General features: G+C 47.8%; 1 long non-coding RNA gene across 1 annotated transcript; it reads left to right on the top strand.

Moving 5' to 3' along the window:
• Window positions 1-13,980: 13,980 nt before the first annotated feature.
• On the top strand, window positions 13,981-25,259 carry LOC106022137. Its single transcript, XR_005879819.1, has 3 exons — window positions 13,981-14,271; window positions 15,516-15,815; window positions 23,059-25,259. It is a non-coding gene; the product is annotated as an uncharacterized LOC106022137 (long non-coding RNA).
• The last annotated feature ends 2,488 nt before the right edge of the window (window positions 25,260-27,747 follow it).

The raw sequence follows: 27,747 nt of genomic DNA, 5'->3' as shown, positions 1-27,747 counted from the left end.
TCAGTGTATAGGATGGGACACTAACTCCAGGTAGTTAGTGCTAGCGCTGAAGGACTCTGTCCTTTATGGGAGAAGAGGCAGTCAGTGGGATGGTATGACAGCCAGCTGGTGTCGGCAGAGACTGCAAACCTACTCCCTGGAATGTTAGTAAAAGTGTAGGTTCAAAGTGTCGATCAGATCACTTGGGCTGGGGACCCCTCATTTACAGAGTGCCTTAGTGACACTTGATACCATTAGAACCTGAGAACTCCTGAGCATCTCAAAGCCCTGTGAGAGCATCTCAAAGCCCCTGTGCCAGGTATAAGCAAGCACAGACTGAGAAGGAAACCACTCCTCTTCCCTCCCCTAGCATCCCCCTGTGCTTCCTTCTGGCATCCCTTGTCAATGTTTGTACTATGATCTGGTCCAGGCCATCCATTCAGTACCGAGCTCCGCTTTCTCCCTTATTGTCATATGCTCTTCCAGAATGGAGAGCCACGTGTTTCCTTGAGCATCCCATCTCCGCAGGGATTGCTTACAATATCCCCAGTTTGTCCTTGTTATTAATTGCATATTGTGCTGAAAACCCTTGTCTCTGGAGCTCCTAAAGGGTTTGTTTTTAGTACCTCGAGCTTCCCAGAAGTTAGATTACTCAGCCTGTCTGCACAGATGGCTGCAGAGCACCAGATGAAGAGCCGGCCACGGTTGCCTAAGAGACCGTGTTTCTATACCTTCTCTGGCAGTGGTGTTTATTTTTTTTAACTTTGTTAACTTGATAGGTCAAAATGGTATGTAATTATTTTAATTTTATTTATCCCATCCCCAATGTTGCAGGAAATCTGCCCAAGTGTCTGTTTACTAATTGCATTTCCTTTGTGAATTCTTGGCTCATGACCCTCAACCCTTGGGGTTGGAAGAACACGCCATTTTGCTGTGCAATTAACTCCCTGCCTGAAGAATTTTGCAAAATAAAGACTACATTTTAATCCATTTGCTATGAAATCATGTTATTTTTTTAATGATATCTGTACTTGAAATGATAATCTAGCCAAAAATATGTCCACTTTTTTGTTGGTCATTTATTCTATTGTTTTGAAATTTAGAAGGATCATCTCCAGGGACTGGATGCTTGGGTTTTGTTTTCTTTTAGAGATAGATAATTTAAAACGTCCTTCTTTAAGCCATCTGGGCATATTTTGGTGTGTGGTATGAAGTCATCTAAACAAATTATTTTCCTAAATGTCATTGTTCCAAAATTATCAACTGAAGAAATTTTCCCTTCCTGTCCCATGTCCTGGGATAGTAGCTCTAGAAGCCCTCCAAAGATGATGTCTGATGGCAGTATCACCCATGGCCAGGCCTGTGCCTCACAGTTCAGCAGGATGCTCTGGCCTCCTGGAGTTTGTGAACAGCCATTAGAAACACACAGGAAGAGATGGGGGGATAGCTCAATGGGTGAGAGATTTGGGTCCCCAGAACCCAAATAAGAAGCTAGGTGTGGCCACACATGCATATGTGACCCCAGGCCTGTGAGGGACAGAGGGTCACTGGCGCTTACTGGCTGCCAGCCCGATTCCAGGTTTGGTGAGAGATCCTGTCTCAAGGGAGTAAGGAGGAGAGCATAGAGCAGGACATTCAGTGTTCTCCTCAGGCCTCCATATGTACATGAGCACAGGTACTCACAAGTACACACATGGACACATACACAGATACATGCACATACAAAACATCATACATATATACATACATGTATACACACAAATATATGCAAGAGTTGGACATAGACATGTGCTTGTGGTCCCAGCTACGCTGGAAGCCTATGGTGGGGAGGACAGTTGAGATCAAGAGCTCAAGACTAGCCTGGGCAACTAGGTTTAATTAGACCCCCCATCTCAAAAACAAAACAACAATAAAATAAAATCACAACCAGAAACATCTGGACGCAGAAATGAGGTGAGCACCCAAACATGAGCTGTCCCCAGAAGCACCCTACTGACACACATGAAAACGCAAAAGCCACACTAGCAGAAGCCACAGCCACCACTCCCAGAAGCAGTAACCGTGGCTCTCACCCACAGGTACCAACATGCCAGGGCCAGGGGCATTGAGTCCTGGTCATCTTATTCCCATTTTACAAGTAAGTAAAATTTATGTGGCTCAGAAAAGCCACATACACTTCCCCAAGTCACACTGCTGTGAGTGTGAGGGTCAACCCTGGGGACTGATGGGGAAAAGTCTTCTCTCCTGTGTACTGCAGGAGCCATCAAACGCAGCTGCGGAAGGAGCGATGCAGGCTCAGGCTGTATCTGGAGTACCTAGGGCTCATTCTTTTCTGGGCTGGCATAGCATCTCTCCCCAGCCTGCGGAGACCCCTTCTCCGTCAATCCAGATGGCTTCTGCGCATCAGGAACCCTTCTCCCAAGATGACCATGAAGCTCTGGGTCATCTGAGCTCCTCACTTCAGCACCTCCTGTCTACATGTGTGCCAGGAGGCCCAAACCATTACTTGGCCTGATGGTGTCTCATCTGAGGGCCTCCAGAAATCCCTGTGGTAGCCTTTACCCTTCCCCCTTCTGCCTGTCAACATCCCTGTCCTTGATAATCAGCTAGGGAAGCCCCTCACCGGGAAGCTTGAGACATCCCACCCAGGATGGATATCTTCCAGCAACTGTATCACCAAGCATATGTGTATCTGGAAATGACCTTCCCTCTATGGATGGCACCTCCTCACAGACAGGAGCTGTCATACCCTCTATATTCCCAATCCTAGGATTTTCTGGAATGATACATAGAGAATGAATGAATGAATGCAGAAAGGAAACCGCTTTGTACCACACCCCCCCAGCCTTCTACTACCCACTCCCTCTCGATAAGCATGAAAATTGTGTGGCTCATCAGTTCCACCCCAGGCAGAGCACAGGGGTCTTCTCTGCATTCTTCTGCATATGTGTGTATACCACCGGACTCCCTCTATTGTTTCTTGAACTTAGATCCTAGGGTCTGTGTCACTGATGTAAGCTGTGAATTATTTCGCTGTCCAGCCATTAAACACAGAACATTTGTGCAAGCACCCTCTTCTTCCAAACCCTTAGTGCCTCCAGGGTCTTTGAAACATGAAGACTCTGAACAAGCAGTAATGCTTGCACGGAGGCTCCGAAGCACTGCCGGAAAGACGTGGGATCCTGGGCATTTGGAGGAGCCTCAGAGGAAGGGAGTGCTTAGGGTTTTCACTCACCTCCCCGGCTCTTGCCTGGGGGAGCTGGAAGTCATCATAGGGAATGAGAATGGGCTCTGTGCCTCCAATGTAGGCACAGCAGCCTCTGGAGGAACCCCAGCCTTTGGAAGGCACCCACAAGTCAGCTAGCTATGATTTGGAACAGGTGCAAGGATCTTCCTACACTGTTGTTCTTAGCAGGGAGGTGACACAGGCAGCCTGCACTTGCCCAGAAAGACTTGTGGATCTCACTTGTCATCGGAGAAACATGAGTTAGTATTGGGAGATCTTGACTTTGGGGGCTGTGAGTCCAAGTGGGAAGACCCACAGGATTCTTGGTCAGCGATGGACAAGCTGCAGATCTGCCTCCGAGGGTCTCAAAGTGCATTTTTCTCAACAACATGGGCTGCAATAAAATGAGATCAGAGATGGCCTCTAAAGACCCACCGCTTTCTTCCATTTGTGGCAATGGAAGACTTCTAAAAATATCTACCCATTTCACACAAGCAATGTAAAAATAACAGCTGAAGAGTGGCCATGCCAACGAACTGAGACTTTCTTGGGGGAAGAAATCTCATGTGCCAAATATAAATGTAAAAGAGGAAGGACCTCAGGCAGGGTCAAGGTAGGGAGTTTCTCCAGGAACTGAGGAGAGCTGATGTTTGGGGACGTTGCTTGCAGGCTCACCTCTCTTCTGCCTCTAGGTGTTTCTGGTTTTGTTTGCTTCCTGTTTTTGAGATGGGAATCTTATGAGGTTTCCTGAGCTGGACTTGAACTCCTGGGTTCAAGGGAACCTTGACCTCAGGCCTCCAGAGTAGCTGAGACCACAAGCACATGCCTGTACTTGGCTCCATATGTAGTGAGTGTGTGTGTGTGTGTGTGTGTGTGTGTGTACATGTGTGTACCTGTGCTCATGTACATATGGAGGCCTGAGGAGAACACTGGATGTCCTGCTCTATGCTCTCCTCCTTATTCCCTTGAGACAGGATCTCTCACCAAACCTGAAACCGGGCTGGCAGCCAGTAAGCGCCAGTGACCCTCTGTCCCTCACAGGTCTGGGGTCACATATGCATGTGTGGCCACACCTAGCTTCTTATTTGTGTTATGGAGACCTCGTGCATGAAGTGCTCTCACCCATTGAGCTATCCTCCTATTTCTTCCTGTGTGCTTCTAATGGCTGTTCACAAACTCCAGGAGGCCAGAGCATCCTGTTGAGTTGTGAGGCACAGGCCTGGCCATGGGTGATACTGCCATCAGACATCATTTTTGGACAATAAGCAGAATAATGTCCAGAATGCCCACAACAACCCATTATTGTTCTGAGCACAGCAGGACTCTGCAGAGTGGGGGATCTGACTTTTCGCCAGTGTATATGCTGGCAACCACCCTGGCAATCACCGGCTGCTCTTTACAGTATGAACCTATGAGCCAGTGGTGAGCATGTGCTTGATTTTCCCTTGGTACCTGGTGTGAGCCCCTCCCAGTGTCAAGGTCCCAGAGGTCTTAGAGTAGAAGCCTCATTAGCAACCTTTCTCTGCCAGCTCCCCCATCAAGCACAGTCATTAATTTCCTTTCCAATGCTGAGCTCACGGCCCAGCCAACCTTGCCGCCCATTCTCATCTTTGAGGAATTTGATTAAGGGTAGATTAGCTGGAGCTCAGCTTCCCTTCACAGCCCAAGGGGCAGAAAGTTCGTAAGCTCCACTGCACGGCACATCCTGTTGGCACTATGGGAAACTGCTGGACACTGGCGCTCGGTGGTCACCCGGAGTCCTAGTCAGGAAGTTATGCTGTCCTTCCCGGTGCTCTGGCTGTAAATGCCATGGAAATTCCATCACCTTAAAACCCCTGATGCCTTCACGGAGTCCTACTCAGCAGGCAGAACACCCATCTTATCTTGCCTGGAAAATACACTTCACTCCACAGAAAGGTCGTGGGAATAAGAGATTGTGGAATTCAAAATATTGGAAGATGACAGACAGGCAGTTGGAAAGCCTATCTGAGCTGCTTAGTACCAGAGTGTTTGGGTTTCGGAGTTTTTTTTTTTTTAATTGCACATAAATAGTAAGATGGCTTAGGGATGGGACCAGGTAAAACACAATGTGTTTACATTTCACTTGATCTGAAATTATTTCAGTATGGTATGTAAGCCTGACCCTTGGCTATGCCCATCTCTTTATGGCAGCTGCGGCGGTTTCTATTCATGGCACCTCATGTCTGTGCTCAAGGCATTTCTCACTTTCTTGGTGGGGGAGGTGAGTTAGGGATGTTCAAACTCTGTCTAGGGATCAACCCATGACCCCTGATTCACCGAGGAAGGCCTAGAACAAGTTTCACAGTTAGGGAGGGCCATTATCAGAGTCAAGATAGACCAACTGCCTCTCCTCCTTTTCCTCCTGGTTGTAGGTCATCTGGTGAGTTAGAGTCACGGCAGCCTATTCCTTCTTAGGTCCTCCGATCAGCATCGCCAAGCATGGGAAGTCTGGCCTGGCTGTATGCATAGACAACTACAATCTTGGAAAAGCAGTGACTACACTGTCAGGACATGCTTGCTTCTTAAAGCATTGGTTGCATACTTTAGAAAATATTGTTCTTTGAATCAAAACAAGGAACAGGGACCAGAGCCACTCAGCTTGTGGTAGGAAATAAGAAAAGTTGACTCTTGGTTGATCCATTCACGTGGACAGCAGGCATTACAGGATGCATGACACGAATCAGACACTTTCTTTATGATGTGTCCCCTCCTTCACTGTCCTGGCTAGGGTTTGATCTCTTGCCACCCATCCCTGATCCATACTCCTGTGTACCTTCCCAATGCCAGGGTGAGCATCATGTGGTGCACATTGACCAAAGAATGGGATTTGAATAAATGCCTAATAAGAGATGCTTATTGTCCTTGTAATGTCCCCTTCCCACCCTGGGTCCCTTTAGCTGGGGTGTCTTGTATCAAAATGGAACTAGCCACTGGGGAGGACGATCAAGCAGGGAACCTCACGAAAGCTTTAATTCTGAAACAGATGTCATAACCTAGTGCCCTAGGATGATGGACGGGGACACATTCTTTGCACACCTCACACCCAGTCTTTCCCCAGGAGGCTTGCTCTGGACCTTGGCCTCTTCCTTGAACATCCTAAGGTCTTGGGAATGAACTTATTCCTATTCTAGTCTCCACAGGCAGTACCCACCATGACTCCATCATGCAGTCTACGATCTTGCTGACCTCCTCCAGGTACCAATTACAGTGCCACTCAGCCACCCAGTGCTGACATTCTACACGCTGTCCTTTGTCTCCTGGATGAAGCCCTGAGTGGTCTGGGGCCTCTCTCTCTCTCTGCTCAGGCTTCAGCAGGAGGCCTGATCGGTGTCCAGTGAGCTCAGCTGCTGGCTCCCTGGAGCAGGTGGTAACTTAGGCGGTCGCCGTGGAGCACTGGATGGGAGTGTGCAACAGAGGACTGTGATGAGTGGGATGGAAAGAGAGACAGGAGCGAGAGGAAGCCCGGGGGGAGCCTGAAGTGAGTGAGGTCTTGGAAGGCAACTGGAACTTGGGGACAGAAAGTGGGCGTCTTCATGACTCTGAGCAGGGTGGTGGTGAGGAGACACCCTACAGCCACACGAGTGTGACCTGAGGCATAGCAGCACCTCTATGTCCTGAGCTAACTGTAGGTGTCAGGTAACTCTCTGGCCATCGCCTACGAGTGTATTGGGTTAGTAAGGAACCACTGTGTGGCTCTGAAAATAAGCTACAGAAAGACCTTAATGCATGATGGCTTTCTAAAGGACAGCATGATCTTTAATCAGTCTCTTGAGCAATCCCGTAGGCTGGTCTTATTTTACTGTTAAATCTAAATTATAAGTGAAGGCACCAAAAGAAAAATTTGCTAAGAATTCCCTTCAAAGATGCAGGGCCACTTACTTATCCTTCACGGTCCCTGATGCAACAGGGAATCTTGGGCAAATCTCACCCAGGCTGATTTTGAGAAGAGGGGGAAATGGTGACGATGAATGTACCGTGAAGAGAATAGGAAAGCCAACAGTCTTTTTACAGTTAAGACAACAGGCTGCTTAAGAAACCTGAAGCTAACCCAACTAGACAGCTGCTTGCTAAAGTAACAGGTCACGCTGCAGAGGTCAAGGCCTGGGGTCTGACCTTTCAGTGACACAGGCAAGCTATGTAGGGAGATGAAGACATTGTCTGCCTGTGTACTTGAAGAAAAAAGAGGGTGTTGAAGGCTCAGCAATGACTAACTTCATCACTTATTGCCCAGTTATTTGAACTGTCATAGGGACAGGAATCCATGCAAACTTCACCACTGCTGTCACACACACACACACACACACACACACACACACACACACACACACACACACGGGACCTAGGAATTGTTAGAAGTGCAAGTCAGGGCAACGAAAGACAGGATCCGTTCAGAGTCAGCCTAGTGGCTTAAGCCCATGGTCCTTCTTTTAGTTTTTACAAAATCACATGAAATTACTACGACAGTAAGATTAGTTATTGAAAACCCTCATTCACCATCCCAGCAAGTCTAGTCCCTTTGACACCTCCTCTCTCTTGAAGTCAGGTCTATAAACATGCAGTCCTGATGCAGTGCAGCACCCATGATTTGGAATCAATGCTAGACATCAAAGGGAACTTCTATGACCCTGAACTGAAGTAGCCAGCACAAGCTTGTGTTGACACAGGAGCCCACACAGTGACTATGTCTTCTCTTGCCTGCCTCTCTCACAAATGTATTCATTTTCTCATACAAATGTTCAATCCTGGCCTGATGCCTGCCTAGAGCAATTCTGTTCTTTCAAAGCATGATAGAGTAGTGCTACTGAATCAGAAAGTTCTTGGTTAATAAGGCTATGTAGACAGCCAAGAACATGCCTTCTAAATCATACAGCCACAAAATATCTAGGGGCATGTCCTTTTCACCACAACCATAGCACTGGGTTTTTAACTCTTCTTTGTTTTACTGACATGATACATGTTAAGCACTATCAGTTCTAACTTACCCTTAAAAGAATTATAAAATACCAGTTCCAAATACCAGAAGCCATTTGGAAGGCCATGATCAGACCCTTCCAGACTTAATCTCTGTGCCTATTTGTAGTGATTAAGTAGGACTTGCTCATGGAAACATGTGTGCAAATTTCTCCAACCCTATCCTAGACCTCTTTTCATTTAGCTTCCTAGGAGCATGTTCAGAAACCACCAGGAACTTTATTTTCCATTCCCTGTGGGGCTTTTCTATGGCATTCTCAACCTTTATGTCAACTGTAAGACTTGTATCTCAGTCTTTGGCTAACATTCCTGAAAGTTTGCTCAGTGTGGATGTCTGCAGAGCGATTTTCTGGGTCAGAGTGTTTTGTCGCTGTGCTACTATGACACATTCCCCTCGGGAAGTATTTTACCATTCACTAGGGCACTATTTCCCAGACTTCACTGAGGCTGAGTATAATACATACTCTCAACGTTTTCCAACATAAGAGGTAGAAAACACGGGAGAGGCTGGGGTGATGGCTCAGCAGTTAAGAACAAGAGTTGGGTTTCCAGAACCCAATTCAGACAGTTCCCAAAATTTCTTTAACTCCAGCTTCAGGGGATCCAACTCCTCTGGCCTCTGTGGGAACCTGCACTCACATGCACTAGGCAGAGTCATACAAATACAATTAAAAGATAAAGAGGTAGAATAATTGCTTCTACATTTGTATGTCTCTGGTTATTGAAAAACCAGTATTTTAATGATTACTAGCTACGTTAATTATTTATTTTATGAATATCCCATTTTTCAAAATTGTTGATGTTTTGAAAAAGTCCCTGTTATAGTATGTATCCTAATTGCTTGTTGGATGGGCTGAAAATTTCCGCAACGAACATTTACTTTTAATTTGTCACTGGTCAGTTAACCTCTAGATGCTTCTGATAAACGTCCCCTGGAAAATCCCAATCGTGGTATCATACTTGCAAACACCACATTTGGACACAGTTTTAACTATTAAAATGCTATTTGAAAAATGTTTCATTGTATATGGTTTCATTTCAAAAGCATCTTTCTATCATTAATCCAGCGGGACTACATCTGGCTCACCAGCTGAGATAAGGATCGAGCCAACTTGCTAACTGATGACTTCATCACTATTTCAGATAACGCATTCAGCAATTATTTAAGTATTAGTAAGATGGCAGGAGAGATTGGCTTGCTTTTACTTTGGGTGATCTTACTATTGCCTTCAAATATTTTGCCTTTTGTCATGAGGAAGGGGAGTTAGTGTGTCTGTCTGGCCCTAGAGAGCAGAGCTTGGAGTTTGTGCGCGGAAGGAAGTGACACTCACCAAGAGCATGGAAAAACTGACCCATTAGTGGAGACGACAATAAGAGACCCCCACATGAACTCAGACAGTCACCCTGGCAGGGTTGTCTCTACCCCAGAATGGGCCTTTGAGAGCTTCCCTGGCCTTCCAAGGGAGGGTGACCACTTATCAGTGACGTCATTGTACTGGTGGTCTAGATCTATCTGGTTGGCAGTGGGCACCCTGACCCCAACTCTGCCCCATGTGAGAAGACAGCCAGGACACTGGTGGCAGCTGTCCACTCTCTCATGACTGGGAATCTGGGAAAGTATTTGTCTGTTTATTTTGGGCCAGCAAAGTCGCATCTTGTTTGTGTGTAGATGTTTAGCAACAGAGAGACTGGGAAGTCTAAATTTAATAAATACTAAAAATACTGTTGTTTCGATGCAAAATATGATCGGCATTTTCCCACCTGGTAGACTTGTGGGGACATGTATCCCAGGATCCCACAGCATGAAACTGGTGTGAGTTTTTTCATCTGGAATTTTTTCTGGTCTGGAGCCTGGCATTTCTTCCATGAGCCCAGTAAGCTCAGCTATCTCATCTATTTAAGGGCATGACACTTGGTCCCTAGAATTTCAAATATAGACAAAATTCCCTGGTTGATGTTCTCAGCAAATCCAAAAGAGTTAGCACTGCTTGACAAAAAAAGTCATAGCCGGCTGGACCTCCCTTGCAGCTCATGGCAGTCAGGGCCTCTCTTGCAGCTCAGGATCCCTCATGGCTCCCACTGAGGTCCTAGGAGCTAGGTGGGGGCTCAGACATGGTCCACATGCCCATGGAGACATCTGCCTACATCCAGTAAAGGAGGAAGGGAGAAGAGCCTTTGTTAATTTGATTCTACCTTGTCTGCTGTGCGAGCTCATTGCCATGTCAAAAGGCAACTTAAAGGAAGGGTAATTTGGACTCACAGTTCAGGGTTTCGTTCGTCATTGTAGGGAAGGCACGGCAGTAGGGGCTTGAGACAGCCGATACCATTGCTTCTAGAGCCAGGAAGCAGAGGGAGATGAATATTGGTACCCAACTGCTTTTCTCCTTTTAGTTCAGTCCACCCCCTCTACACATACACATCAGTAATGGGATGGTGCTATCTAAAGTTACAGACACACCCGGAGATGGTGTCTACAAGGAGAGTCTAGGTCAACAGTCAATATCAACTGTCACAACCCCTACTTGAATGGTCTACACTAGAGGTGAAGGGAATGAAGTGTAGATGGGGTGGGGGTGAAGGACCTGATCCCCAGGTCCATTTGACCTGCAAGTAGGTTGCTTTGTTATTATTATTTATGATCAACATCCACACGGTGGCCAAGTAGACTCAACTCTCTGGCTTCCTCGGGCAGGTGAGGCCTTTTGGGCCTCCATTTCCCCTTTCCCCACCTGTAACCACGGAATGATAAACAGAGGCAATCACTATGAGAAATGAATGTCCATGCTTCTCCTGCACACTCACACACACACGTGCAGTGTTGCTGCTTGTTTCAATTCAGACTTACCCAGGATACAGGACGGCTGCTGGGTAGGTGGCAAACACTCTTCTCAAGGCCTACCCATTAAGAGTGCCCCTAGGCAGCTACATGAGAAGACACCTGTGGTGTCAGTCAGCTTCCTGCCACTGTGGCAAATTCCCTGAGACAACCAACCTGAAAGAAAAGTTTATTCGGTTTATGGTTTTTCACTCGGCCTCTTGCTTTTGGACTCGTAGCCAGTCATCAGTCAGGTGGGAATACTTGGTGGAGTAAGCAACCAGGATGTGAAGGGAGAGGGGGGGACTGGGGGTAGCGGGGTCCCAATACCTCTTCAAGGACTCTTCTCCATTGATCTAACCTCTTCCCACTAGAACATACCTTTTTTTTTTTTGAGACAGGGTTTCTCTGTATTGCTTTGGAGGCTGTCCTGGAACTTGCTCTATAGACCAGGCTGGACTGGAACTCACAGAGATCCGCCTGCCTCTACCTCCTGAGTGCTGGGATTAAAGGCAGCTATACGGAGCATCAGGGAGCAGCTGTGTGGAGCATTAGAGAGCAGCTGTGTGGAGCATCAGAGAGCAGCACTATGGGGCACCAGAGAACAGTGGTGTAGAGTATCAGAGAACAGCAGAGACTCCCAACCTATGCTTTCCTGCATTTTTATCTCATTTCTTTGCACTTTAATATCAGAGGAAATAGGGTCTGAGGCCAGACCACAAATGGCATTTTGCAATTGTTTTCCTGTTGGAAGCGTTTACATGCTATAGTGATGGATGGGAGGAAGGGCAGACTGCAGGGCAAGGGCAGACTGCAGGGCAAGGCTCTGTGTTCACCACAACCAGAGGGAACTTCAGAACCACAGCACTCACACCCAGGAGGAAGGACTGCCCAGGTTACGTATTTCTCTTCCCTAGGCTTTGTCCTTATCTCCTCAGTGACCCTGGAAGTTACATTTCTGTTCACATTCATCAGGACACATCAAGCCTGAGAGGAAGCCTGACTCTGTAGCACACGAGGCTGACTGACTCTCTTGTTGCTCCAGACAGTTTGTCCTGGTCCCGTATCTCTCGTGCCAGACCCACACCCACCTTCATCTGAGTTCCATTCCCGCTCTGGCTTTGTGCCCTGTTTCCCTTCCTCTGCACTTGGGTGTTTGCGTCTGACCTCTTGGCAAGGTCAGTGGCTGGAACCTGCACAGCCCTCTTTCAGGGCTGCTGGTGAAGTCAGGCGGGACGGCCTGGTTAATTTAAATTGAGCTTGCGGGAAACCTTGACTGGAGGTCTCTCCTGGCTAGCTGAAATTCTGATTCACCTGGGTAGCCTGGATTCCTATCGGCTGACTCTGTCTCGTTCTCGTTCTGGGTTCAGCAAGAATACGTACCTGTACCTGGACACAGCTTTCCAGGCACTGAATTCCCAGGAACGAACTTCACTGTAAGATACACCTGCTGTATCAACCTGCCAAAGCGGAGGCTGGTCCCTGTCTACCTCCACCTCAGCATGGATAGGCCTGGCTCTGGCCCAGTCACTGTCACACGCTCATCAGAAATGACAGGGCTCCAGGTGGACACAAGCCTGCGGTGGCTGTGTGTCTAGAAGTTCAGTTTCCAATCAGGAGCAGAGACTTTGCATGCCGTTGTTTTGCAGAGTTGCTGGGAAGAGTTTTCATCTCCTAGACAGCGGCTTTCCTCAGGGGTAGGATGCTCCCACAGAGCTGTGCAGAGTGAGAGTCTGAGGGCAGAAGAAGAAAGAAGTCTGGCTCATTCCCTGCCTGACCTCTGAAGGCTGCAGAATGCAGAAATGGTGGAGAGAAAAAAACCAGTGTTTGCTGAAGGCCAGCTCTGGGACCATGGGCATGCACGTTATGCTGGGGCACCAGATGGATGTCAGTGCCGCTGAGCATCCATGCCTGGGTCTGTCCTGCAGGTGAGAAGGAGGGCAGCGTCTGGAAGTGCAAATGATAGGGGGTACACAACAGTGATGTGACACTGTTAGCACCCCACCATCAGTCTGGCAGGTGGACTTCCGAGAGCACGTTTCACCCTTGACTTATGCTTAGGCCAGCATGTGAAATGCAGGTCTGGGCCAGGCACATGGAAGCAGGCTAGACCTGGACATTGGGTGTGCTGGAGTCACATAAGTTTTCCTGATAGCCACTGAGAGTATGCTCACACAATCCACAGCTGTGGGCCTCTAACAGGTGACCTTATTCCTATTGGAAGGGACAGTGGGGACCTGGCACGGGAAAGAAGTCAACACTGGAGACAAGGGAGCATCAGGGTTTGTCACAGTTCCTTCCCAGGGCTGACCACCTAGCATGAGCACTCCTGAAGTTTAGGGGAACTGGCAGCCTTTGGTTTTTAAAATCTCAACAAACTGATCTGCATGACTCCGAACTCATGATGTTTCTTCTTCCACTGAGATAACAGATGTTACTCTAGGCCCATGACCGTGCTGAACAACTGAGGATGAATTCAGAGAAACATCCCTCCTGTGGTTATTTTGCAGCCTGAAATAAAAAGACAAATGACAGCAACAATCAGGCCTGGGGACTTGCTGACAGGCAGGTCTGAAAGAAGCAGGTTTGCTGTTTGCCTGCTTCCAGTCATCTGTCCCTGAAGTCAGCTGGAGCTAACAGAATGTCATTGTCACCGTTTTAGCGCTATGCAAGACAGCCCCATCCCAAAATACCCATCCATGGGACAGAATAGTCCTAGAGGACACACCCCGTGGCTGAAGCAGGATGTGTGCTGGGGGTGGTGCCCACGGCCTGGAAACCAGAGAATGAAATGGAAAGGTCAACTCCAGGGAGGTCTGCCATCTCCATGGTGACATCTCAAGTGACACAGAGGTCACGGAAGGTTGCACTTAAGAGCCACAAAGCAGGGCTGCCAGAGGCTCTGGAAGAAGGTCAAAGGAGGTAACTGAGCAGGAAAATCAGCCGGGGCACAGTCTGGGAAGGGACAGCAGCCAAATGAGCGGAGACCAACCTTTCCCTCCTTTTCCATGGGAATCTGTGCTTGGGAATTTGTTTCCCCATGACATCTTCGCTCTGGAGGGCCTGCTACCCAGACCCGTAGGCCCAAATGCAGGCATGACCCTTTGTCACAGTTCTGTTTGAAAGTAGCCCGGTCGCTTCCAGTTGGCGACTTCCCTCGGGTCTTTTGTGGCATCCACAATAGCCACGCCCACAGCCGTGTTTCAAAGGAAAGGGGCCAAGCTGATGTCAGCAGAAGGTGTCTTTGCCATACTTCTTGGTGAGTAGGTAACCGAGCCCTCAGGCTGCAGCTATGAGCTGTGGTTGCTGTTTCCTTCCCGGTGGGCTGCATGTGTTGAGGTGGAACCTAGTGGAGGAGAGTGAGGTCATGGAAACAAACATTAGCTCAGGTCTCATGGGCCTGAACTAGTTCCCACTATCGTGTTGCCATCTACCACAGGGCTCTCAATGGAACAGAGCAGACATGAGCTCTTGAGACGGCACAACAAGACATCATTACTTAATATTTTCTGCACTGACTGACTGATCCATTGATTGTGTGTGTATAGGCACTCATGCCCAGAGAGGTGGAGTCACACCATCAGGTGGGTTCTGGGGACTGAACTCAGGTGGCTAGGTGTGACAGCAAGTACTTTAATGGCTGAGGCATCTCGCTGGTCCTATTATTATGTTTTAAGATTTATTTTATTTTTTACATATGTGTTTGAGTGTGTGTTGTTTGTGTATATGCTTGTGTTCACGGAGGCTGAAGTAGGGCATTGGATCCCTTGGAGCTGGAGTCACAAGGGTTTGGGAGCCTCCTGATGTGGGTGCTAGAATCTGAATTCTGGTCCTCGAAAGAGCAGGAAGTTCTCTATTACTATGAAGAGACACCAAGACCACAGCAAGTCTTATATAAAGAAAGCATTTGTCTGGGGCTGATTTGAAGTCTCAGGGGTTCAGTCCATTATCATCTGCTGTAGAATATTAGTTAAAGATGTATTACATTTTTGATGCTATGGAACATTTGTTTAATGATACAAAGATGTGTTGGATTATTTTATGTTGCATTTGTTTAACTCTGTGAAGCTGTGTTACTTTGCCTGTCTAAAACACCTGACTGGTTTAATAAAGAGCTGAATGGTCAATAGCAAGGCAGGAGAAAGGATAGGTGGGGCTGTCCGGCAGAGAGAATAAATAGAAGGAGAAATAGAGAGGAAAAAGGAGGACCTAGGAACGGGAGAAGGATAGGGACTCCAAGGGCCATCCACCCAGTCACACAGCCAGACACAGAATAAGAAGCAAAGAAAGATATGCAGAAATAGAGAAAGCTAAAAGCCCAGAGGCAACATGGGATAATTTAAGTTAAAAAAAGCTGGCTAGAAACAAGCCAAGCTAAGGCCAAAGGTAAACTTCCAAGAAACCAAGCCCTCTCTGCTATTTGGGTTGCACTCCGTGATGCTGTTGAAGTGCGGGAATACAAGACTGACATTTCAGGTGACCTCTTCCCCTCTCTTTTCCCAGGGCGAACCAGGACCTCTGGAGATCAGAAGCTTTCAGGCTAATGGAGGAGATACAGGACAGATACAGATGCTCTCAGGCACACGCTGCTCTGGTTCCTCGGGGTGGGGTAGGTAGACCCTCAGTTAAGTTTAGCCTCTCCAGAGCAGACCGCAGACTGATGATTTTGTTTTCTAGATTCTGTGCTGATGCCCAACTACCCCAAGGTCCACATCACAGGGGGATAAGAGGTGAGGCTGGGGCTCGGAGCATAGATCCCAGCATCTAGAAGAAATGGTTCTTGAAGGCACAACTGCCCAAAAGGTAAGTGCTGTGGGAGCTACAATGGCTCAGGCTGCTGCACACTTTTCCAACACCTTGGTCAGTTAGCATCGCTCCAAGGGCCGTAGCTTGGGGTGGGTATTGCCTCGCCTCCTCTGAGCACTGCCCCCTCTCTCTGCTATTTGGTTAGTCTACTTTTAGTCCTGCTGGTTCCAGCTGCAGGGTAGGACATTTGTTATCGTTTTTAATTGAGACTGGGTCTCACTATTGTAGCCTTGGCTGGCCCAGAGCTTGCTGTGTAGACAAGGCTGACCCTAAACTCTGAGGTTTACGGGCTTCTGCCTCCTGAGTGCTGAGATTAAAGGTGTGCACCACCATATATGCTGGAATTAAAGGTATGTATTACCACCGCCTGCTAAAAAGGCAAATTTTTGAAGGATCCCACTGAGAGACAATAGGATTTTAGTCCACACTGGAAAATGCCTACAGGAAAAGAACAGAATCCAAAAGCAGCTGCCAGAGCACAGGAAACCAACTCTGCAGACTTATAGGCCAGCTGGAGATGCAGGGGACAGGCTTGCCACAGACAGATCAGGAGTACACAGGCATCAGGCTGAACACTTACCTGCCCTCTCTCTCCCCCCATCCCTTTCTATCTCTTTCTCCCTCTGTGGCTGGGCTTACTCCTTGTGAGGTCTCTTGTGAGTTTAAGCTGGAGAAAGATGGGACCCAGCCCCCACCCCATTTTTTTCCATACATGACACAAGTCGAGCACACACAAACCCAAGTCTGCAATTAGCTGTCCCCTAGGGTCTCTCGCCACGCTCCTGGGAACAAAGTTTCTACATCCTCCCTTGCTGATCCTCAGACTACACTGGGAACTTCTGAGTAGCTTCTGAAGCTCAAATTGCAGCTTCCCCAGGCTGCCCTGCTGTGCGCTGAAGGGAAAACAGGGAGGGACCACCTCAAAGCCCACTTCAGTATAGTAAAAGGCTAGCCTAAAAGCAGGGCAGATCTGTGGCACAGCCAGCGAGCTGGCTCCACAGAGCTCGGCACAGCCTGCGCATCTGCTCTAAATCAGGGGCTGAGCATCCCCAACCCCAGTGATCACAGAGTCGCTGTCCCCCAAGGCAGTCAGAGACAGCGTGTAGATACATGAGCATCGCTGAGTTCCCCAAATATTTACACAAACAAGTGACAGTGGAATTTGGCCTGTGGATAATAGTTTATGAACCCCTGTTCTAATTTGTGAAGCAAGAATCAAGAAGGTGTCTAGCATGAAGGAATGTTGAGAAAAGTTAAAACACCCCAGGGTTGAGTAGAAAAACTGGCAGATGGTAGTGTGATTGATGCCTGTCTTTAACAGGGTGTTTCTGAAAGCTGCGCCAGCTGTTCCAGATGAGTTCTATGTTGATGTGGCTGCAGAACTTGGGACCTCCCTTTGTCTACCTGGGCCAATGTATTTTTACAATGAGATGATGGCCTGAATGAGTGTTGGGTCACCCGAGTCAGATGCATTTAAAGAGTCCCCAAACGCCTTGTTATATCCTTACATCCACATACATGGTTATATTGGGGGTGAAGGGGGAAGGGAGCAAAGCCCATAGGTCCTGCAATGAGCTCTGCGTTGTCTGTCTGTGCTCATCTTTCCAACTGGACGACCCATTGTCTTCTCGTCTCATCTACATCTCTCCTCACTGGTATGTCTGTCTGCCGTTCTGCCATGCACACCCAGCAGGGTTCCCTGTCACTTGATGTCTCTCCCCACAAGCAATCGCCTGACAAAAAGAAGCATTCAGCTCCCAGTTCCATCCTGCTGGGGTTCTAGCCACTATGGTGGGAGCACGTTGTATTTCCACCAATCAGGAAGCAGAACATCAGAGTCTACTAAATATGGCTAGTCTACATGACTCCATGCCAGTCCTCAGCAACCTACTTCTGCCAGTACACCACACCTCTCTAGGGTTCCATGATTTTCCCAGACACCACCGCCAGCTGGGAACCTTCACTTTCCAACCATAGCAGCGGTTCTCAACCGCTACACCAGTGGTTCTCAACCTCCCTAATGCTGTGGCCTTTTAATACAGTTCCTCATGTTGTGGTGACCCCCGACCATAAAACTATTTTGGTTGCTACTTCATAACTAATTTTGCTACTGTTATAATCACAATATAAACATCCGATGCACCACCCCATGGGGAGCGACCCACAGATTGAGAACCACTGCTCTTTAACCTTCTACAGTCTTTGATTCACCAGTCCCCAGAGGGAGGGTGTGTGCCATAACCCAGCTGGCTGTCCCTGCTGAGCACTGGAGTGAAGGCAAAAGGAGGTTGCAGGTGGTGTTTTCCCAAATTTTGTAAGTCATGTTGTTTTAGTTTTCCATTGCTGTGTGCCAATCACTGTTAAACATCTTTGCCTACAGTGTCTGTGTATAGGGAAGTCCTGAGACACTTAGCCAGAAGGCTCTGGCCTGAGTCTGAAGGCAAGATGTCGGCGTCTGAAGACTTGAATGGGTTGCCTCTACCACAGGGCTCTTGGCAGGCAGTGTGCTCATGGTGGCTGCTTTCTGGGGACCCCAGCTCCTTAGCATTGGATCATTCCAGCCAGCTGCCTAAGCCACTTTGTGCTGTCAGCTGGATTCCCCCAGAGAGGACTCAAGAAAAAGTAAGGAACACAGTGGGTGCCTTGGGTTGCCTGTCCTTGGGAGCCAAATGTCTCAACTCTGCTAAATTCTATTCAGGAGTAGGAAGAGTCACAATGCACAGCCCGCATTCAGGAGGAGGGAGACGAAGCCAGTTCTTGAAGGAAATGTGTCCAGGAATCAATGGTCCTGTTTTAAGACCACCACTCACCCATGCCCTGGCTTTGCAACCAGCATACTGATGTATGAAGCTGTGTATGTTAGGAATCCACTGTGCCCCCTTACTGTCGTGATCACAAATGCCACTGTTCTTCCCCAAGCTTCAGTTTTAGCTGTAGAAAATGAAGGGTCTGGGCATTGTATCACACATCTCTAACCTCAGCACTTGGCAATGGAGACAGGAGGATTAGGAGTTCAAGGTCAGCTTCTGATACATAGTGAACTTGCCTGGAAAAGAAGCAGCAAAAAAGAGCTGTGGGCAAGAGCAGCAGCAGCAGGAGGAACTGGGAGAGGAGGAGAAACAGAAAAGGAGAAAGAAGGGAGGACAGGAGATGGAGGATAAGTGAGACGAGGGACAGGAGGGGGAAGGAACGAGAGGAGAAGGAGAGGGAGGAAGGGAAGAGGCAGGAGAGGACGATGAGCAGGAGGAGGAGGGGAAGGAGGAGGGGAAGGAGGAGGGAGAAGGAATGGAAAGGGTGGGAATGTGGCTGCAGTACAGTGCCAGCACTAAAGGGTCTAATCTGCAGGTGCAGCCAATCGTGGGTGGAGCAATTGCATCCAGGGCAGAGGTCCTGAATCCTCACCAAACATGTGCAGATGCTGTTCTTGGTGTTTTCTAAAGAAGCCAGTGTAGCGATGACGTACAGGTGTTAGATATTTGGAATTGTCTGCAGATGATCTGATGTGCACAAGAGGGTTATATGTTGATGGGGTCTATTGGGGGACCCTGGCACCAACCTCCCTGGATGCCCAGGGATTGCTGTACACTATCTAAGGCTTCTACCAAAGGACATGTGATGGACTTTGGGGGTTTGACTGTATCTCCAGTCACTGAGTTTCCTCACTGGCATGAACCTCCTAGTCTTTCGGTGCTACGAGAGGCTGACAGCATGGCTGTGGTGCATCCGAACACCCTTTGCCTTTGTTGTCAGCACAAGGAGCTAGCAACTTCTGCTATTCTCCATACAGCCCTCACTCCCACAGTCATTCTGCCCTCTGCAGGACCCAAGGGAGGTGGGCTATAGTGACTGCAGGGACTCAGGCCTCTCTCTGGGAGGTCTTCCCACACGAACACTTCATCTATCGTCACTTTGGATTCTCCCAACTCAAGGGTCACCAACAATTGTCCAAGGGGCATTGTGGGTTGGCAGAGGATATGCCCAAATATTCAGAACCCTGATTTTCAGATACATCAAAGCTTCCTGCAGACACACATTCCTTGTGCCATTATTAAAGCCAGAAAGATGTTTCCATTGCTTCAAATTCTTGCTGAAACAAATCACTGCCCGATGCAGTAAGAGCATCTGCCTGGCACAAACCTGTTTACAGAGTCACAGAAGGAGGAGGGGCAGTGAGCAGAAAGCCCAGGCACATTACACGGAGAGCATCATGTGCTGTGAGCTGCAGGCGCGTGGGAGCAATTAACATTCTTCTCTGAGCAGGAGGCAGCCCTGTGGTGGGTACCCCTTGGCGCCTGGCAGCCATGAGTCAGGTTCCCCCAAGTGTCTGCAGCCTATTTCCTGGTGACTGTGTCCTGCACCAACCATCCACCAGCCGAGTCTGTGAATCTGGTTATTGGCCTCTGCTACCTGAAGATGGTGTGGACATGGCATTAGTGGTCCATTCTGGGTCCTCTGTGATTTCTAAACTTGGATGCTTGACCCAGAGTCCTGTGCACACTGCCTAGTCCTGATTTCCTGAACACCTCCTGGGTCCTGAGTTTTACAGAAGGAAGTCAACATGCAAGCAGGAACCTGCGACCCTTGAGAAGCTCCTTAAAGAGCTGGTAAAATTATCTCAAAGAAAGGTGAAGCAGGGAGTGAGGGGTCATGCTAAATACATTGAGGACAAGGGGTGAGGTCTCTTTCCAAGTTTACTAGTAGTGATAACTCAGTACTGCCTGAGAGATTTGCCCAAATATTTAAAGCTTCAACATCAATCACTTGTTTCTATAACATGATGAAAGGACTTGCTTCCTTGTCCAAGGGACAGCTTCTGCTATAACACCACAGAGAAAGACCCCAGGCTCTGGCCCCTCAAAGGTTTCAAAAGAGACAGCCACATTCTTAATGAGGGAACCCCTATACCTATGTTCTTCAGATGGGTGTCTAGACCTGGCCTGACCTCCAAACTAGAACTTGGCAGAGCCTAGAACCCTGTCAAGCCGTGGTCCAGGTAGGGTCTGAGCCCCAGTTTTGTCCAGTCACGTTCATTAGGAAAGGCACGATGGGCAGTGTGACCATTCTTGTTACATTGACTATCTAGCCATATTATTGGAAGTTAACGTGACCTGTCTAAGGGAAGCCAAGAAGCTGGCCAAACTTTATTTCTAAATGTGTATGAGGAGCTGTCTTAGGGAAAGAGTGACCCTGGAAATCAATGGACTAAAAACCATGTCTGTCCTTACCAGTGTGAGATGGCTCCACCCAATCCTGCGTGGGATAGAATCTCAAGAAGGGTGTGGTGGCTAGTGTCAATTGTCAACCTAGAATCATCTAGAAAAAAGGTCTCTGGGCATACATGTGGGGGATTATCTTGATTGTACTAACTGGGGTGGGAAGACCCGCCCACTGTGGATGGTACCATTCCTTACTTGGCTCTTGGACTACACAAGGGAAAGGGAACAGAGCAGCATCGTGCTCCCATTACTCCTGATGATGCAATGTGACCAGCTTCAAACATGGCTTCCCACCGTGGTAGACTCAACCCTTGACCTGTGGGTCAGAATATACTCTTCCACCTGGAGTTGCCTTTGACGTGATAATTCATCATAGCACCAGGGAAGGGAACTGAGACAGAGGATGAGTGTCCCATGCATTCATCTGCTCTTGGACATCTGATGAGTGTCCCATGCATTCATCTGCTCTTGGACATCTGAGCTCTGGATATGACCTTTGAACTCCCAAACTGACCCCACAAGTCATCTACATCTCAAGCTTTCAAACTCAGACTGGATAAATGACCCCCTAGTTTTTCTGTGTTCACTGCTTGCTGACAGTAAATCATGGGACACTTCCCTGCCCAGTCAATTCCTGTACAGAATCCCCTTTCGGGTACTGATGCATTTCCTTTGGCTCTGTTCCACAGAAACCGTGGCTGACTTGGACATTTGATGTCACTCCCTTCAGGAGAACCATCCCTTGCTAGCCTCTTCCTATCTTTCCTGTTCTCATTACAGACTGCTCAAGCTGACCAGATTCTGAGTAAGACAGGAAGCATTTAGGATAATGTCTGGATCCTCTGACTAGCAAGGATTCCTCCTTCAACAAGTGAATAATTGACCTTACCCCTTTGGTCTCCCACAAACTTTCATGTTTCCCTTTGCAGAGCCTGACTCTGTGTCCTCCATCTTGCTTGTCCAGATCCAAATATTGATTATTCTTAGGTTTTGTTCACAAATCACATCAATACACCTTCGCATGGTCAGCTCACAGCTCTCTGTGGGGTCTTGTAACATACAGTGATAGCAGCCACCACCCATGACCCTTTCATTGTGTATCACATATCACACCCCAGCTTGCACTATGATTTTATGTGCTCCCTCCTTTAAACTTCCCAACAGCCCTTGAGGTAGCTGTTTGGCTGGTTTCTGCTTTTCAAGGAATGTTATGCGTTGGTCCTTGCTTGATCACCTCTTCTCTACCCTGACTGTTGGCCTCACACACTTGTCATGTTCTCTTACTTGACTCCTGTAGAAGTCCCATGAGACTTGGCCACTTCACAGCTGGGCCAAAGACCACAATAAGCGTGAGAGCTGAAGAACCCACCCAAGGCAATACACCTCCTTAGCTACCCAAGTTCCTCGTGGGGTTCTCTCTCTAAAGGGTTGTGTTCTAACGAGCTCTCTGAGGTGGCCCCGCTACCCTTCATGAAGGGTTCCACCTGCATAGAACATCAAGTCAGTTCCTCTGGCAGTACTTTATAGCAGTGCAGTGACCCCAGCCCAACTTACCCTGGGGGACCAGTGTTGAGGTATAGACTTCAGCAGAAGACTCCTCCCACTTTGTGAGGAGGGGGTTGGCTGACAGCTGACACAGAAACCCTGAACAATGAGTGTATTTGAAATGGAGATTAAGCTCAATCCACAGGAGGGTTGGTGGGAGGGGCTGTCAGAGTGGCACTAGGGACATCTGACATAATCACAACCTTATGTCCTGTGAGATGGGAATAGTTTCCCCCCTTCTACACAAGGACCCTGGAAACTTCTTTAGTGAATCAACTTCAAACCCTGATTAAGTTAAACTCAATGTGTCAGCGTCAGAAAGAGTGAAAATCTGCCTCCCAGCGTCATGTGGCTCCCAGCATTCCTGGCCATTAACCATATTATATTGACAAAAGATACTGTACGTAGAAAAAGAAAATTCAGAGTCCCTTGGGTGAAACTAAATCCCCTAAAGACCATGGTGTTCATTCCTCTTACAGCTTTCTAGGTGGACTCGAAACCTAATCTCACACTGACTGAACCGTTGAAAAACAAGCCACTATTAAGGAAGATGCGTCATTTACAGGCATTTGGTCTTAATTTTAACTACTGAGCTTAACGATGCTGAAGCAGCTCTGCCCACCTTCTGCACAAGGACTCATTCCCAGCATCGTTTTCAACACTCGCTAATAAGAGCTGGGATTTGTGTCACATAAAATGCCCCCTGCTCGTGCAATTGGACTTTGAAATGAACATCGACTGTGTTGACTTCAGCCTCCAGGCCCGTGACTGCTTTGTACACCTCCAGCTTCCCAAGCATTTCTTTGTCAACTGGCATAGGATAATGGGCACCCAGAGTGGGCAGGGAATGGCTCCATTTTTTTTACCTCATTATTCAAATTAGTGTGGAATGGTACCGCTCCAACTTCATTTTACAACCAGCATCAGGGAAACACTGGTTCTCTCTGGATACTCTTCCTCCTTCCAAATTGTAGCCTCTGTGTGAACGACTCCTCCTTAGGACAGGAAACTACTGCTGAAGAAGACAAAGGCAGTCCCAGTGAGCGACTGCACCTAGACTCCAAACAAAATGCTTGATAATGACATCACCATCCAAAGGTCCTTGGGAAACCAAGAATCATGACCTGGGATTGCCAGAATAAGCGTTTAAACCTCGAGGGTGAAAGCCGATTCGCTCTTGCTTTCTGAGGGGTCTGAGGGAACCTGAGCAGGCCTCTCATGTGTGGGGACAAGCATTCAGTGGGCTTTCAAAGGACCCTTCCCCCTCCCAGGAAGGCCCAAACCCTGGCAGAGGCTTTTATTTCCATGTCTTAGATGATTTACCAAGTGCCAGCTGCTTTTCCTAAATGAGGCCCAGCTGGAAACACACCCCCATGGTTTCTGAGGTGCCTGTGTCTCTTGTTCTGTCTGCCCCGCCCCACAAAGCAGGATTCTGCTCCCCAAAGCAGAACTCTCTCTGTTTCTTAGACACAGCCGGCCTGAAATCTGAGGTGCCCCTCACCTGCCTCTTTCAGTTGTCTCTGTGTGCCTTCTCATGACGTACCTCCCTTCATTTGGGACTTTCAGCTCTGCTGGCTCTCTGAACACTGTTGCTATATCCCTGGGATAAAGAATGAGGCTCTGTACATGAACCCCATACAGGTTTGGGCAGGAGAGCTCTGACCTAGCGCTATCAAAACCACCACAGCAAAGGAGAGCCAGCTTTCCTCTGCTGTGGTGCAAAGAATGGGAAATGCTCCCTGGCAGAGCAAAGCTTACCACACTATGACCACACTCTAACTTGCCTGACTTGCAGATAACAGCAATCTTACTTGTGAAAATAATATATGCAGACAGTTAGATGTTTCCCCTTAATTAGTGGCTTGAAGTTTGAAGACAGGCGGTATATTCTTCTGTAGTAATCAGTACAGGGACCTCTATTTTAGCCATAAATATCATGTTACTGGACACTCCTCTACTACCCAAGCCATTAAGAGCTAATGCCTAGATTACCGCTGTCACGACAGCAGGAACTTTCTCTTCCTCCACCTCTGTGTAGGGTTTTTACACTCCGGCAGACATGCTTAGTCAACACTAACGCTAGACACTAACACTAAGAGCCTAGACATGCTACTTCTTATATGCTCGAGGAGAACATGAATCCAGTTACATTGCCTGGGTACCACCTTAGATTATTATCTCATTCTGGGGTCATTTCTAAGTTCATGACTTGTTCAGTCATTACCAGGTCTCTCAGAGACCCTTTACAGCTATAGTAGACAAACAGATAGACCATTGTTTTGATTGCTAAGCAATAGGTCATCCTTTCTGAAGTTCATTGAAAAGTAGAGTCCTGTCCAAGACAGACTAGAGTCCACACCTGTGTGTCATCCACACTCCATCCCTCAGGCTGTGTAGGGCCTTGGACAGCCATGTAGGTGTCTGTGTCAATGTGCTATATTTATGTGTATGTTTGTTCACATGACTACATATGTACATGGGCATGTGTGTGTGAGGAGGTCAGTGGTCAACCTCAAGTGTCACTCCTCAGCAACCCTCTACCTTGTTATCTTAAGACAGGGTCTCATAATGAATTCTCGACTGTCCTGGAAATTACTCTGTAGACCAGGCTACCTCCAAAGTCACAGCAATCTGCTTGTCTCTGCTTCAAGAGTGCTTGAATTAAAGGTGTGTGCCACCATGCCTGTGTCCAGCTTTTTATGTGAGCACTGGGAAGCCAATGTCAAGTCTTTATGCTTATGTTACAAGCATATGATTCAGCCATCTCCCCAGCTCTGCCATGCTAGATCTTGATGTCACTTGGGTTGGGATACTGTTTTATGCCTTTGAAGCTCTCCTCAAGTCCAGTCAAGTACCAACAAAGCTTTGTAAGGTACAAGTGAGTGTCTGTGGAGACATACAAGCCCTGTTAAGCAAGACAAGTGAATAGCCCCAGTGTTGGGATATCAACGGATATAACAGCAGCCCCCAGGCCTTCCCAGCTTCCAGTAGAAGACCTCAGGGGATTTTGATGGAATCTTTAAAGTCTGGTTAAATATCCAAGAACTTTGAACCCTAGTCTCTAATAATTAATGTCTAAAGCATGACCCAAGTGCCAGAGGCTGACATATAGTTTTCAGTCTCTGCTCCCTGAAGAGTGAAAAAACAATACTTTACAACTGTCCCGGGCTGCTCTTTTCTCCAAGCTGGGTGCTTCGCGTCCTTGACTCATTCAACAAAGCAAAACACAGTTGCCCCATTTGTCTTGTTTTCTAAACATTTGTCCATTTTGTTAGCCTCCCTCTGAACCAACTTTTTCCCAGTGACCTTCATTTTGGAGGCCAGAACAGGACATGGTTTATGATAACCAAATTGCTGCCAAATATCATTAAGATGGTCATTATGTTAACACATGGTGGTGCTTTAGCCTTCTTTCCAGAATACACTTCCACTCCTGACTCAGGCTTCTCTACTGCTTGGTCTCTTCCACACATGTGAGTGTTTGACTTGTTCATCCCCGGACCCTGGTGTGTGTGTGTGTGTGTGCGTGTGTGTGTGTGTGTTGTATACACATTCACAGAGACCAGAGGAGGACATTGGTGCCCTGATCTATCATTTTCTATCTTATTCCCCTCAGACAGGGTCTCTCACTGAACCTGGATCTTGGCTTGCAGCAGCAAGCCTCAAGTCTCCAATCCCATAATGCTGGTGTTACAGGCACAAGTGCAGCCGTGCCTAACTTTCCACAGGCATCTTGGGAATCTGAGCTCAGATCCTCATGTTTGCATAGCAGCACTATCTCCCACTAAGTCATCTCCCCAGGCATTACCTGAATTTTTTAATGACCCCTTCTATTGAAAACAAAACATGATGCAAAATAAAACCCTTTCCTATTAATCTGGAGCCAGATCTCTGTGCAAAATGGCAGTTTAAAATTAGTTACTATGACTATTACATAAAATTTTGAATGAGACCCCCTGAATGTGGGTGTCAGTGAGGAGGCCTAGGCAATCTATGGGGCCTTTGGTAGTAGATCAGTGTTTATTCCTGGCATATAAATGGACTTTGGGTGTCCATCCCACAATGAGGGATGCTCTCTCAACCTGGACTCTTGCGGGAGGGCCTAGGCCCTGCCCTGAATGAAACGACAGACTCTGGAGATACCCTATGGAGGGCCTCACCCTCCCTGGGGATCCGAGTAGGGAATTGTGTGGGGGCTGGGAAGTGGGTATTGGGTGGGGCTTGGGGGGCCTGGTGAGGGGGTGACAGGAGATGAGACGAGGGAGAGGGAGCTAGAATTGACATGTGAAGCAAGTTTGTTTCTAATTTAAATAAAAAAAAACTTTGAATGAGGATCAGGTAATTGAAACTGTAGTTGTGTGTGCATAATCGAAGTGGGGGATTAAGGAAATGCAGGGGCTGTATCGGGCATACCCAGTGCCCTCATTCTCCATGATTATTGAACCCAGATAGCATAGGTAGAGGCTGCTGGTGGTGGAGGCCTCTGTCGTCACACCCTTGGTTTATAACAAAAGACCATGGCCAGTGATGCTGGGTCAGCGTGGGTCAGTACACTTCAAGCAATTTCTTCTGAATCAACATCTTGAAGTCACAGGCTTGACTCATGAAGTCATACTGAAAGCCATGTGCAGGGAGCGCAGTTGTTAAGAAGGGGTGTGTGGACACAGTTGCTAAGCATTTCGTTTTCTTTTTAATTTCCTCAAAATAAGGTCCCGGGAATGAAAAAGAAAACATTCCAGCAGCCATGCATCCTGAGACCAGTCAAGGAGCAAAGGACCTTCCGCCTCCCGTTTATGGGGGGTGCCTGGTTGTTGGCACTTGGCAGCTGTCGGGAGATCACGGTGTAATGGGATCCAAGACTGGGGGCGTTGCTAGGGGACAGGTGCAAAAGCAGCACATGCTCATTGCATTGCAGGAGGCATAATCCTGTGTGGTGGCTCAGTGGTCTGCAAGACGAAACTACCAGGGAGATCTGGGAAATAAATCCCTCAGTCTATTCTCTGTCTGTTCTCTTCCTGATATTTTTCTCTTTTCTTCTCTTCCCATTTTCCCCTACTCCTCCTCCACATTCATCCATTCACCTCATTGTTCAGAAAATGACCCTGCTGTACTTACACGTATGTGGAGAATGTTATACATTCTCTTGATAGAAGGAGGAAGAATGTGGA

The sequence above is a fragment of the Mesocricetus auratus genome, unplaced genomic scaffold (genome assembly GCF_017639785.1).
Source record: "Mesocricetus auratus isolate SY011 unplaced genomic scaffold, BCM_Maur_2.0 Super-Scaffold_100010, whole genome shotgun sequence".
Taxonomy (NCBI): domain Eukaryota; kingdom Metazoa; phylum Chordata; class Mammalia; order Rodentia; family Cricetidae; genus Mesocricetus; species Mesocricetus auratus.
The sequence above is the reverse complement of the archived record's forward strand: the minus strand, read 5'-3'. Positions and strand labels throughout refer to the sequence as shown.